At 43.2% G+C, this 13,455-nt stretch overlaps 1 protein-coding gene across 9 annotated transcripts in view; it reads right to left on the bottom strand.

Annotated features, from left to right (window-relative positions):
• The window catches only part of RAP1GAP2 (RAP1 GTPase activating protein 2), a 322,912-nt gene that overhangs the window by 96,316 nt on the left and 213,141 nt on the right, over nt 1-13,455 (bottom strand). The window lies entirely within an intron of this gene.

The raw sequence follows: 13,455 nt of genomic DNA on the forward strand, positions 1-13,455 counted from the left end.
CTAGGAAATGATGACTTGCTCATGCAAAGTCCGGAAACCCAGCTACTAAGGCCTAATTCCAAACCTGAGCCTCATGCAGAGCTCACTCAGGTCAATTTGGCTCCTGTTGATTTGGGACTTCACCCTGAAGTCCTTACTCAGGCAAGACTCCCACTGAAGTCAAAGAGAGTGTTGACTGAGTACAAACCGAGTAAGGGATTCAAGATCTGGGCTCAATTTACCATCTTGGACAGAGCCAGCAGTAGAGCTGTATGCCGTAGCAGATGCTTCTGTATATGGAATATGGAAGAAAATCAATGAAAATAATTTAAAAAATAATATACCTACATTACTCTATGACTTTCACAGTTATTCAGGTTTTCATCCACTGAGCCAGTTACCCAATAAACATACCTCATGGATTTTCAGGGGACTAAGCGGTGTCACGATATTTCAAGATGATGTCAAGTCCTGGAAAGATCCTTTTCAGAACATATCAACAACCAACAAATAAGCCATTTCAGAGTATTCCTACAGCTTCCAAATCATCTGTCCCAGCTTTTACTCAAGAGCCAGGTATATGCTAACATAGGGCCCTTTGGCCAGTCTTAGTTCGATGTAAATAGCCAAGCCGGGATATACCCAATAAACTTGACAGTGCTTTGCTTTAGTACTATGGATGAAATCCTGGCCCCATTGACAACAAGGGGAGTTTTCTCTTTGATTTCTATGGGGCCAGGACTTTACCCTGTGTCTTGCTGTATGAATTCAGAGTTCTTGGTAACACAGATCGCAAGTGATCACAGATACCTCTGATTTGTGTGTTATTTTTTATTATTTTTATTTGTATTCCCATAGCACTAGAGGCCTCGTTCAAATCAGGGCTCTGTTGGGACAGGTGCTGTACATACAACATAATAGGAGACCGTACCTACCCTGAAGTGTGTACAGGCTAAACAGACAGGACAGACAAAGGTTGGGAAAGAGTAAGTACTTTTATCCTCATGTTACAGATTGGGAACCTATACACAAGAGATTGAGTGACTTGCCCAGGGTCAAAACGAAAGTTTGTAGCAGAGCCATGAATTAAACCCAGATTTCCATAATCCCAACTCTCTGCCTCAATGACAAGTCCAGCCTTCCTCTCTTGCTATTTCGATGTTCTTCTTTGACCTTTGTGCCGCGTGTAAGTACGTTATGCAGTTCGCTATGCTGCATCTGTTGTGCTCATTGACTAATTCACAGCTTTCATAATCAGTATATATCACAACCATATGGCTAGGCAAATATTTTGTCTCCTGCTCCACTGGTTCAGGTGAAATTAAACAAGACTGAAGCCACTTCTGCAGGAAAATGGAGAGGAATAAATACAGGAACTGCTTTAACACTGACCTTGCTGTTCTCTTTCACATAGACTGATGCACTGTCTCAACGACCATGAACAATGTGGAGTAGACTGAGAAAACCAAACTGCTCAGGGTTCCCCAGCCCAGCCTTTACAACTGCACCTACCGTTTGGCTGCACCTAAGGCCCTGATCCTGCCAGCTGCTCCAACTGGGCAGATCCTTGCATGCGCACAGACCAGGAGCGGCGCCAGGGTTTTTGGCGCCCTAGGGGCAGGGCAGGCTCGCCAGTCCCGCGGCTCCGGTGGACCTGCCGCAGGCGTTCCTGAGGACGGTCCGCTGGTCCCGCGGATCCGGTGGACCTGCTGCAGGTGTGCCTGTGGATGCTTCACCGGAGCCGCGGGACCAGCAACCCTCCGCAAGCACGCCTGCGGCAGGTCCACCGAAGCCGCCTGCCGCCCTCCCAAATCCTGGCGCCCTAGGCGACCGCCTAGGTCGCCTAAATGGAAGCGCCAGCCCTGGCACAGACCTCCACTGGAGTCAATGGGGCTCCAGCTTCACAGAACAGCTTGTGATATGGGGGCCTCAATCTACACCTGCTACATGTGCTTCTGCAAAGGAAGACATTTAGATGGCTGATGGTGATACTGATTACTGAATGAATGTTTGACTCAGTATACTGCTCTGGTGCAGGGAGATTCTGATAAACTTACTCACCTTGGGTAACACCTTATGCCTTAGTTCAGTGTTTCCCAAACTTGGGATGCCACTTGTGTAGGGAAAGCCCCTGGCAGGCTGGGCCGGTTTGTTTACCTGCCCCATTCGCAGGTTCAGCCAATCGCGGCTACCACTGGCCGCGGTTCGCTTCTCCAGGCCAATGGGAGCTGCTGGAAGTGGCAGCCAGCACATCCCTTGGCCCGCACCGCTTCCAGCAGCTCCCATTGGCCTGGAGCCCATGGGAGCCGCGATCGGCTGGACCTGTGGACGCGGCAGGTAAACAAACCGGCTCGGCCCGACAGGGGCTTTCCCTACACAAGCAGTGTCCCAAGTTTGGGAAACACTGCCCTACTTAGTTCCAACGAAGCCAATGGAAGTTACTCAAGGACTAAGATACTATCCAACATGAGTAACGATACCAGAACCTGACCCCTCAGATTTTAGTGGTGTTCTGGAGCTTCCTCATAATTTACTCTTTGTAGTATCCCAGGAGACTGCCAAAACCCCAGAGCATGAAGCTGGAACATTGCAGGATTACACATTGTGTTCCCTGTGGATATACACGATAGTTCATGAACAGAGCTCTGCAAATAACTGATTTTTTGAACCAAAGAACTCTTAAAAAAAATAAAAGTTTGGAGTTGACCCAAAACCATTCAGCATATCAAAAAAGTAAGCAAAAAAAGTAATACAACTGAAATCAAATTTCAAAAACAATACACCTTTTTGCATTAAAGGCAAAACATTTCAGTTCGCAAATGTCAACACAAACTGTTTTGACTTTTTCAGAATTTTCATTTCTTTTTTGACCGAACAATTTGACAAATGGAACACAAAGTGACAAAACGTTTCGATTGACCTGAATCTGCATTTTTCAATGAAAAAAGAATTTTGTCTGAAATATTCCACTCAGCTCTACTCCTAAATGGGGCCAGATGGACAAATCTGGAGAATGAACACTATTGAAAGTCAAGGGAAGTAAAAGCGAGTGAAGATCAAAGAAGAATGTACAGTTCCCTGTATGCAAGGAGGCCAATGGCTACACTTGCTTTCTGGGAAATACTACTGCTCAAGAAATTCTTTATTCAGGAGAAAGCAGCAGAGGCTCTGAAGGTATGGGGGTGAGTACTGAGCAATTGCCAAGGAAGGGTCCCTCTGGCAGTAGTAGGGTGGTGGACATGTTAATCCAGATTCTCTTGAGCTCTCATGATTAGGACAAGACGTGGGGAATTGAGAAATAATAGAGGAGCTAAATGGATGCAATGCCAGAGATAAACCATTGTCTCTCCCTGACCTTTTCCCGATAGCACAGAATAAGAGGAAGGAATTAAGCAGGATTAGAAGGGAATTTTTTAGGAGAAAAATGTTAAAGCAGCCGGCTAGCTCGCTAAGCCAAAGATCTCATTGGAAGGGATGAGATTTATATTTTTAGAGGTAAAATGGGCACATGCAAACTCCTGGACCCACCACTGCAAAACTATAGCCTGCTGCAGTCAAGATAAAGATGCTCACTGACTTCAGTGTGCTTTGGATCAGGCACCGGAAGAGAGAAGCCTGAAAGAGAATCCTTGAGACCGTATAGCGAGGTGCAGCTGAGCTTTCATACGATGGGTCTTGATTATTCCAGACTACAGCCAAACTGCTGTGGGTATGTCTACACTGCAAACAAACAGACCAACAAAAACTGGAGCAGCAAGTTTCAAAGCCCAGTTCTACAGACTCAGGCCCTCACTACAGTGCTAAAAATAAGCACGTGGACATTTCAGCTTGGGCTGGTGTCTGGCCTCTAAGACTCTCTCTGTTCTTTTAATTGAATAATACCATCCCACCCCATGTTATATTCTAAAGAATTCCTCCATTAGTGGCATTACTGATTTCCTAGTGGTGTGGTTCCAAGATCTGCTGTTTAATATTCTTCTAAACAGTTCCAAGGGCAGTTCATCTTATGGATTCTTAATATTCTATTTTTGGCAATGGGGCCTAGGTTCAAAATCCAAACCCAGATTCTAATTTGGCAAGTATGCAAGACGGTTTATAATGATCCGACCCAAAACTGCAGACATGAGCATGTTCCTGTGCTACCATATTTTTGCTCTGCGCTTGTACAGCACCTAGTATAATGGAGTCCTGGCTCATAACTGGAGCTCCTAGACATTAACTGCTCCACAAAAAACGATGGTAACCATCAACTTCGGGATGTTTGAAATCCTCATTCTAATTCTGCAGTTTGAACCGCAATTTAGGTAAATTGAACAAGCAGCTTTACTATTCCCTCCTCACCGTCTCCTGGTACTTGTTAGCACAAAGCCACTAGGACTTTTCCTTTCCTTTCGGCCTACAACACTTCTTTAAGGTGATATGTCAAACGCAAGTCCTGACTGCCTGTGGCCACTAACGATGACAAGTGAGGATGTTAAAAGCAACAACCTGGCAAATTGCAGCTGAAGTAATTACATTTCCTGACCCTAGATTCAGCAGATTTTAGGGCAGCAGGGTCCGTTATGATCATTCAGAAAATTCCTCCTGCACCCTCTGTTGGATGCAGCATCCACTTCCTGTCTTTCCGCCTGTGCAGTGCTGCAGTCTGCTGTTAAACAGCGGTCATCATTTATCTTCAGAAGCAGTTGCATTTCTGTGATGGTTGATTTCTGTTTGAATATAGCTCCAGGATCATCTAGGAGGCTGAACGGCACTATAAATACAACGGTATGTTTGCTTCCATTATATCGTTCAGCCATTAGGGTGAGATTTTCAGAAGTGCTCAGCAGTGGCTTAACTTTGCTCCCATTGACTCACATGAAAGCAAAGTTAGGCCACAGCTGAGTGACTTTTGAAAATCCAACCCTAGGTGTCCCTTTGTGCTTCATAGAGATCCTGATGGCATGTGGTCCTTGGTAAACAATGGAGACTAAGCTGGAACTCAATCAATGTGGATTCCTGTGTGTTTATGTCTGTAGCTGCAGTTTTTTCTTTCATAAATGCCTCCTGTTTAAGATCGCCTGTGATTCCACTTATTGTGACAATACAAATGTTCTACACTGTCTTCACCTGTATATCACACCACTGACTGTTGTTTTCTCTTCACAATCAGTTTAGTCCGTATGCTTTAACGGCATTTTTACACATTTTAAGTTAGCAACACTGACCTTCGCCACTTTGCAATCTGACTGCTTTCAGATGAAACAGCTCTTGGAATTGGCACCTCTCCCTGTCACGGCAGGGCTGACGTCAAAATAAAGCAAATGAAAACTGCATGAGACTGCTTTACATCCATGAATGCTGACTGAGACTGTAGTGTTCCCTTGTGACTTGACACAAGTAGATGTGGTAGAAGGGCCGCCGTTTGTGAGTACATTCTGTGAATATGGTGCATTAAGGCACTGACCTTAATTACAATATTAATGGCTAGAAGGAGGTCAATTGGAACAAAGCAAAAATACTTACAGCATTCTGAACCCATTGTTTGACAAAACACCATTCTTGGTATTTTATTTACCCCCTTTATCTTATTACTGTATTTCTTTCTTACCATTAATGGGATCTGCTCCTATCTGGAATTTTTCAGCCCCAGCAGGCTACTGCCATACCGCCCTCTTAATCATCTACATCCTCAAATCATGCTGGAAAAGTTAATATACTATGAAGGGGGTTACAGTGGAGAAATCATTACCTATAAATGAACTTGAGGGTTGCACATGTAGTAGCCTCTGGAGTCCAACCTCAGTTCATGCACCATTTCCCCCCACAACTTTCCTGTGGACCCACCCTCCCTTGCTCCTCTATTTCAGGGACTTCCTGAAACTCCTTTCCACTCATCCCTCATGCCAGGGGCTCTGTGAGCCCCCCACCACCACCATCGCCACCCCACCACATGCCTGGGGATCTGTTTGCACCCCTTTTCCCAGGCTACCCAGAGTCTCTGCATGCCCCTTTCCCCACCAGGGCAGGGGTCTGTGTGCCTCCGCATTCCCCCCTCTGCCACATCGGGGGCTGTGAAACGTTCCCTGAAGTTTTGCAGCGGATCAGACGCAGCATTCAGAAATTAATGCATTCTGTCTTAACAGCCAGACAGACATATGACATCAATTTGAACGTAGGACGTTTTGCTCGGTCAACACTGTGCAGCTGTCACCAAAAGAAAAGAAAAAAGCTGACTAGGATTAATGATAGCCCTAAACACCTTCAAACTTTGGAGACATTCCTGGCTAGCTCCTCAGATGGTGTGAATCAGTGCAGATCTATTGCAGTGTGACAGAAGGTCCCATAGGCCGCATTAACGTATTCAGGAGCTTGGGCTGGGGCTGGCCCAAGCATAGAATCTAAGAGCCACAGCAGGCTAGCTTGGTAACTCTCTCCCCTATGCTGTGTTGAATTCTGGGTTTAGTACAGCAGTGAATCTGGGCCAGCATGGGTAAAATACCCAGACAAACTGAAGGGAGCTCAAAGGAGAACATCACCAGTGACTAAAGGTTTGGCAAGTCAGTCCTAGGAGGAAAGTTTGAATGAAATGAGCACGGTTGGTTGTTTAGATAAAGAGGAACTTAGGGGACACATTGTAACTGTCTACAAATAGATAAAAGGAGGGTACTGAGAGGACATGGATCAATAGTTCTCATTAGTTAATGAGAACAGAACAAACCACAATGGATTTAAGCTACAGCAGGGGAAATATAGGTTGGATATTAGAGAAAAACTTCTGGACCAAATTCAGGCCCATAAATCTGTCCCCAGAGGTGTTACAACATCTCAGGCAATTGAGCAAGTGACCCAAGGAGTTGTGGAATTGCTGTCAGTCAAGACGAGGACTAGACACCAATCTATTAGGGGTGGCTCAGGAATAATGAAGCCCAGACTGGCAACGCACAGGCAAAAGGGCTACATGATCTCCTTGAGATTCCAACTAACCCGAAACGATCTGATGATTTTTAATTAAGTGCTGATTTGGGGATGAAGTTTTAATTATTCTGGTACTCACAGGATACTAGCGTGCAGGCAGGCTCAATCATTTACAAAATGAAGAAAAGGAGGGGAGAAGGAATAGCTCAGTGGTTTGAGCATTGGCTGCTAAACCCAGGGTTGTGAGTTCAATCCTTGAGGGGACCATTTGGGGATTGCCCCTGCTTTGAGCAGGAGGTTGGACTAGACACCTCCTGAGGTCCCTTCCAACCCTGACATTCTATGAAAAGGAGCCCAATATCCTTTCTGATTGTCAGATTAAATATATTGGGCCAGTTCCTCAACTGGCATAAAACCACAAAGCTCCATAGATGTCAGTGAAGAGCCAACAATTTACACCAGCTGGGTCTCTGGCCCTTGAGATCATCAAGCTTTTAGGTCCTGGAAGAAGAAGCAGTGAAAATATTCACAAGGAGATCCATCAGAGGAGCTAGTCTTAAATATTTTATCTTCATCATGAAATATCTCATGCAATCACCCTCCTGCTCAGTAGCTTAACTCTTGATGTAAAGCTACCAATTAAGATAGGAGCGTTCAATCTATGGCCCAGAGTATTTCATAAGGCCCACGTATGACCTGTGGGCCACACACGGCCCATCAGAGTATTTCCTAAAGCCCGCAGCCTGCTTCAACACAATATACTAAGAGGGGGTTCATTTCCATTTTGTCATCATGTTTACATCATTTTAGTTTACACATGTAAACAGACAATACTGTACATAGAAACAAGCTATCTAAATACATACGGAACAAGCTGAACTTAAAATATAAATCAATACAGGTGACTTTAAATCTTATTAAAATATATGTAGAATCTTTTTGGCCCACACGAGGTTGTGCTTAGATTTACGTGGCCCTCCGGCATAATAAGGTTGGGCACCACTGGTTTAAGATAAAGTATTTGAACTTTGCTCAAATGTGCTGGTCCGATCTACTACACTATTCCTCCAATTTTAGTCCATTATTATTATTTATAGCGTGATAGCACCTAGAGGCCACAATCACAGACAAAAAAAAACAGACCTTTCTCTGAGGAGCTCACACGCTAATTGTAAGACAAGAGACAACAGACAGATGCAACCAAGAGCCAGAGGGGAGACAATGAGACACATCTGGACAGTGTGAAGAGCACTCAGTACAGCACACAAGCTGCGTAACCACTGTCAGCTCCATTGGTTAACCCCGCTGAGTCCAGCAGAGTTAAACCCGTGTCGAAACGGAGTGGCAGAGTAGTAAATCGCACACATTATTGGCCTATTTCCTTTCCGAATGAACTGAGGGTATAGCAGACCAAAGAACTGGGCCGAATCTTCAGAAGGTGTAAATGGGTGTGATCTTCATTCACCTCAGTGGAGCTCTCTCACTATTCACCAGCTGAGGAACCAAACCGCACTTCCCACAGACGGCTTCAAGCAGGCAGTATCTATCTCTGAATGGCTGCTGAGAGGCTTTGCTGTTTGTGCATATTTTCTGTGGGTAACAAGCGAATGGGAAGTCCCTGCTGTATTTAACTTTGAAACAGCTCACTCTTCTGGGGTTCCTCCCTAAAGGTCCAACAGAGAAAGAAGGCGGCTGATATGAGATAGAAAAATGGATCTTTCTGCCTCCAGACCTATAGAGAGGCAGTGTGCGGAGTGAAGTGAAGTGTAGGAAAGTAAAGTGCAAGATGTCTTCTGCATTGTGTGGCTGCTGGAAAGAGGGGGGATAATGGGCACATACAAAGTGCTCCAGGGGTTGTTTCTTACATGTGCAGAAGAGCAACAGAATGAACGAAATCTGCTCTTTTTTATGTTGAAACCTGGAACACTCTGGGCCTGATTCTTGCTGACATTGAAGCCCCTTTACACCACACTGGCAGGGCAAAGCGGTATAATATACATTGATGCTGTCAGTGCGAAGTAAAATGCCTTGAGCATCAACGAAAATCATCTCCTTTCTTTCCAAACATTAAATTTATAATCAAGGGATGAAATTGTACTGATCTACTTTTTAGAGCTGGTTAAAAAATATCCATCATCATTTTTTTTAAACCTGTTTTCATCTAATTTTTTCAGATATTCTTTTAAAAACTGACTTTTTTCAGTCTTGTGTTTTGTTATTTTACGACAACACAAGAAATTGTCAAAACCCACAAAGAAGTTTGGTCAGAATTGTGTGCTGGGAGGAGGGGCATTCATATTCCAACCAGCTCTATTATTTATCCAGCTCTTCCATTCTCATTTATCACCTCTGTCTGCAGATGAAGAGAGTTATATAAGAGGTAGGTATTGTTCTTTGCTCTTTGACTTGATGGGATGCTCTGCGTAAAAGCACAGCCTGGTCTGGAGTAAACCGCAAGTCCTTTGCTGCATTTCCTTTGATGCCTGTGCTCCAGCTTGATTGCTCTAATCTGTATTTGGATCCCAGCTCTGGAGCAGGATCCTGAGGTTAAACAATGGACCCAAAGGCACAAAGTGTGGCCAATCCTGCTGCTCATAAGGATTAAAGTTGGAGAGACCTGAACAAATAATTGTACCTGCTCTGGTTTATCTGGGTTTTGTAACAGGTTGTCATAGCATCATAGTCATCTCACCAACGGATTTTTCTTTTGCACAATAAGTTTCATGTTTAGGGCCAGACTTGCCCCCTGATTTCACTGAGTGCAAAATCTGTCCATTAATAAGCAATTTCTATTGGTTGTTAATGATCAGTGATGCATTTATATACGTTACCTTGAATTAAGAGTGTCAGCCTCACCCGAAACAATTCAGCTGTCTGCCACATATAAGGTTAAATGCCAGCAGCCTGATGCCCAATCGGATTACTGTAAAGGGGTGCAGGTCATGGAGTTGGTGTTTCTCAAGGAGGTAAGAGGCTGCGATAAATCACTTAAGCCCTCATCGTGGAATCAGTGAAACTTCAGGGGCGCATGATATATGATAGTCCTGAGCACTGGGTTATATCTGTTAATCCTAACAACATACGCTTTAAATAAGAGTTCCGACTAAATAAAAAACTTATCAGGAAACTGTAATTCGAAACATTACCCAAACACGTTTTGTTCTGCATGTGGATTAGAAATTTTCTGCCCACCGCCTACATACGAATTTGCTCAAGGAATTAACCTACTACAGTATTCCACAATCATGGCCAGTTGCCAAACCATCCCATCCCATCCCCATCCCCATCCCTATGCCTTCGTGACCCACCCCAAGTTGTATTGTTCTTGAGTCTGAGTTCATTATATAATAATCTTCATTGGGAAACCCTGCAGCCAAATATATTTTTATCATTCCCTTCTCTCGCTCCTCCCCTTGGTCCCAGTTTTACTCAGTCTTCTCAGGATTGTCTCATGCATCATTAGTACAGTGTGATTTCAAGGATCTTCAGCACTGAAAGTATGGCTCTACCACGGAGCTAAAGGAGTACCTCCACTGCCTAGTAGCTGTAGTAGGCTTTAATCCCACCATTAGCTAGTGTATTTCAATTGCAGGAGGAAGGACCTTCCATCTCAGCCCCAGTAAGGAATTGTACACAGAGACGCAGCAAACAGAGGCGTGAAGACAACAGAAGAAAAAAACCAAGAGAGGAGATTGGAGGAGAGTACAACACAGAACAAAGGGGAGCAAAGGAAAAAAGAAGGCTCAGGATCTAAGAAAAATGTAATTCAAACCACTTCCATCCCAAAGTCTGCTCCTGAATTTTGAGATTCCATCAAAGACCGCTTAATAGAATTATGTTTTACCTTGCATTATATATTAATGGTTTATCCATTGTTCTCTTTATATACTGTAATGACCACAGGTGGGTGATAAAATGATTATGTAGGATGTATATTAAGGAGAGCAGATGATGGGTGGGCTGCTTTTATTTCTAAACCATGATTATTTAGGAAGCACTTGGAGAGGGCTGTTATTCGCATATAGCTTGAAAACTTTTCAGTGCTGATTGTGTGACTCTGCCTTTCAAGACTATGTCTATTCTCTGGAGTGATTGTTGAACCAGAAGCCATTCAACACAAGGAGGCAATCCATAAAGAAGAAAAGCCACTGACACTGGTAGGCTGGAAGATTCTGGAGCTTGTAACTGGGAGCACACTTAGGCTGAATAAAGTTGTAATGCTCTGGCTGAGTATGTCCTATAACCATCTAGTTTCTAGTCCATACAGAAGATAATAGTCTATTACTGCTACAAACTAGCAAAATTCCTCCTTTAGCTCAAATTACATAGGCTTGTACTTTTTGTAGTTTCAATCCCTGCTAATGACCTATGATGGACATTGCTACAAGTGCTGCTTGGAAAATGGTAATTATGCTTTGCCAAAAAAAATTCAAAATAAATAAACATTTTCGGCAGGAGTTCTCACTGATTTTATTCACATCTCACTGATTTTATTCATTTTTTTTAAAAGGAAGGACCAAATGCTGAATATTTTTCAGTTTTCAAGCCCCCTAAAATGTTCCTTTTTCAATATCTGAAAAAGGAATTTAAGATGTTTCAGCTTTTGGTTGTTTTTAGTTTTTGAAAACTGAACATTTTTAAGTCTTCAACAATTTTTCATTGAAAGACAATAACTTTCCACTAAAGTTTTCATTTCCACAAAATGCTATTTTTTTTATTAAAAACCAAAAAAAAAATGTAACTTTCTTTAGTTGCTATGTTATCCTGTAGGCTATCTGGAGAATGCATTCTTGTTCAGTTAGCCTCTGATATAATGTAAACAAGGATGAGTTCATGAAGCATAAAGGACCAATAATCCAAGTAAGACAGTGTGAGCCTTTTCACCGTCTTCAGTAACATTGGATCAGGCCCTTAAATAGGATAATGACTATTTGAATTTGGCTTTATGAGGTATTTTTTTTAAAAAGGCAAGATTAAAATATTGAAAACCTGATAAAATTATTTTGCTTTACACGGAGTGCTGTCCCACTGCTTTTGTGTTACACCAGAGGTTTTCAACCTTTTTTTTATTTGAGGACTCCTCAAAAATTTCAAATGGAGGTGGGGACCCCTTTGGAAATCTTAGACATAGTCTGCAGACCCCCAAGAGTCCATGGACCACAGGTTGAAAACCAGTGTGTTACACAATAACACAACCACCTACCAGCAGCTAAACTAATTCCTTTATTCCACGCTGAGGAGTGGGAATTAAGTACTTGTAAAAATCCAGGAATGGTTTTAGAGCAAGTTTTCAATTATATAGAGGCCGAAAATAAATGCAACAGTTTCATTGTAAGAAGCCCTGATTTAAAGAATAGATTTAAATTCATCCCTGGTGCAACTCCACTGTTTTCAATGGAGTTACACTGGGGATAGGTTTGGCTCTGTGTCTCTTTGAAAAATCCACCTCACCGATCTTTATGGGAAGAAATGTTACTCTTTCCATTCCATTACAAACTGAATCTATACAGTGTCATTGCAAGGATCTGATTTATAGTTCTCTCTCTCAAATATCAATGTGCCTCAACATAACACTTTTCTCATCTCTTGCATCTTTTATCTAAGCATCTGGAATCACTTTTGTTAGCAAAGAGGAGGCCTGCTCAGGGATCTTAAGGGAGATCACACAGCACATCAGTGGCAAAAGTTCAGTTGGAGCCCAGGAGTCCTGGATCCCAACCCCTACTTCCATTCTTCAGAGCAGAGCATACTCCATTCATTGCAATGGGTGTTTTGCTTAAGGATGGCCCAGTAAGAGCCTGTCGGTCAATGACTTTCAAAGGGATTTAGGCTCCTAAGTCACATAGGCACTTTTGAAAATGTTACCCAGTGTGACTTGAGTGACAGGGGTATTTACAGTTACGCTTGCTGTCACAGCTCGACTCCGCCATGCAGAGGGATTTAGCTGAGGCTACGTCTACACTACAGGATAAATTCAAATTAGCTTAAACCGATTTTATAAAACAGATATTATAAAGTCGATTGTGCGCGTCCACACTAGGCACATTAATTCGGTGGTGTGCGTCCATGGTCCGAGGCTAGTGTTGATTTCTGGAGCGGTGCACTGTGGGTAGCTACTGTAAAATAATGAGGCCAATAACGTCGATTTGCGTCCACACTAATCCTAATCCGATATAGTAATATCGATTTTAGCGTTACTCCTCTCGTTTTGTAGGAGTACAGAAATCGATTTAAAGAGCCCTTTAAATCGATATAAAGAGCAGTGTAGTGCGGATGGGTGCAGCGTTAAATCGATTTAACACTGTTAAAATCGGTTTAACAGCGTAGTGTAGACCAGGCCTGAGACCCACAGAGGGACATAGCTTTTGCCATGAATAGACTGCCTATTCAGTAATACAGATGCCACCCAATGCTCCGTACCATACCTACTGTGGGGCTCTGTCTACTCCTAAGTGACATGCCAGAACCTGAACCCAGATCTCCTGAGCCCAAGGCCAGTGCCTTAACCACAGAATCGTTTTTCCTTCCTAGATTAACTATTTTCCTTCTGTTTTCTAAATCGAAAACCTAGGTGAAAGA

This window comes from Gopherus flavomarginatus, chromosome 19 (assembly GCF_025201925.1).
Source record: "Gopherus flavomarginatus isolate rGopFla2 chromosome 19, rGopFla2.mat.asm, whole genome shotgun sequence".
Taxonomy (NCBI): Eukaryota; Metazoa; Chordata; order Testudines; family Testudinidae; genus Gopherus; species Gopherus flavomarginatus.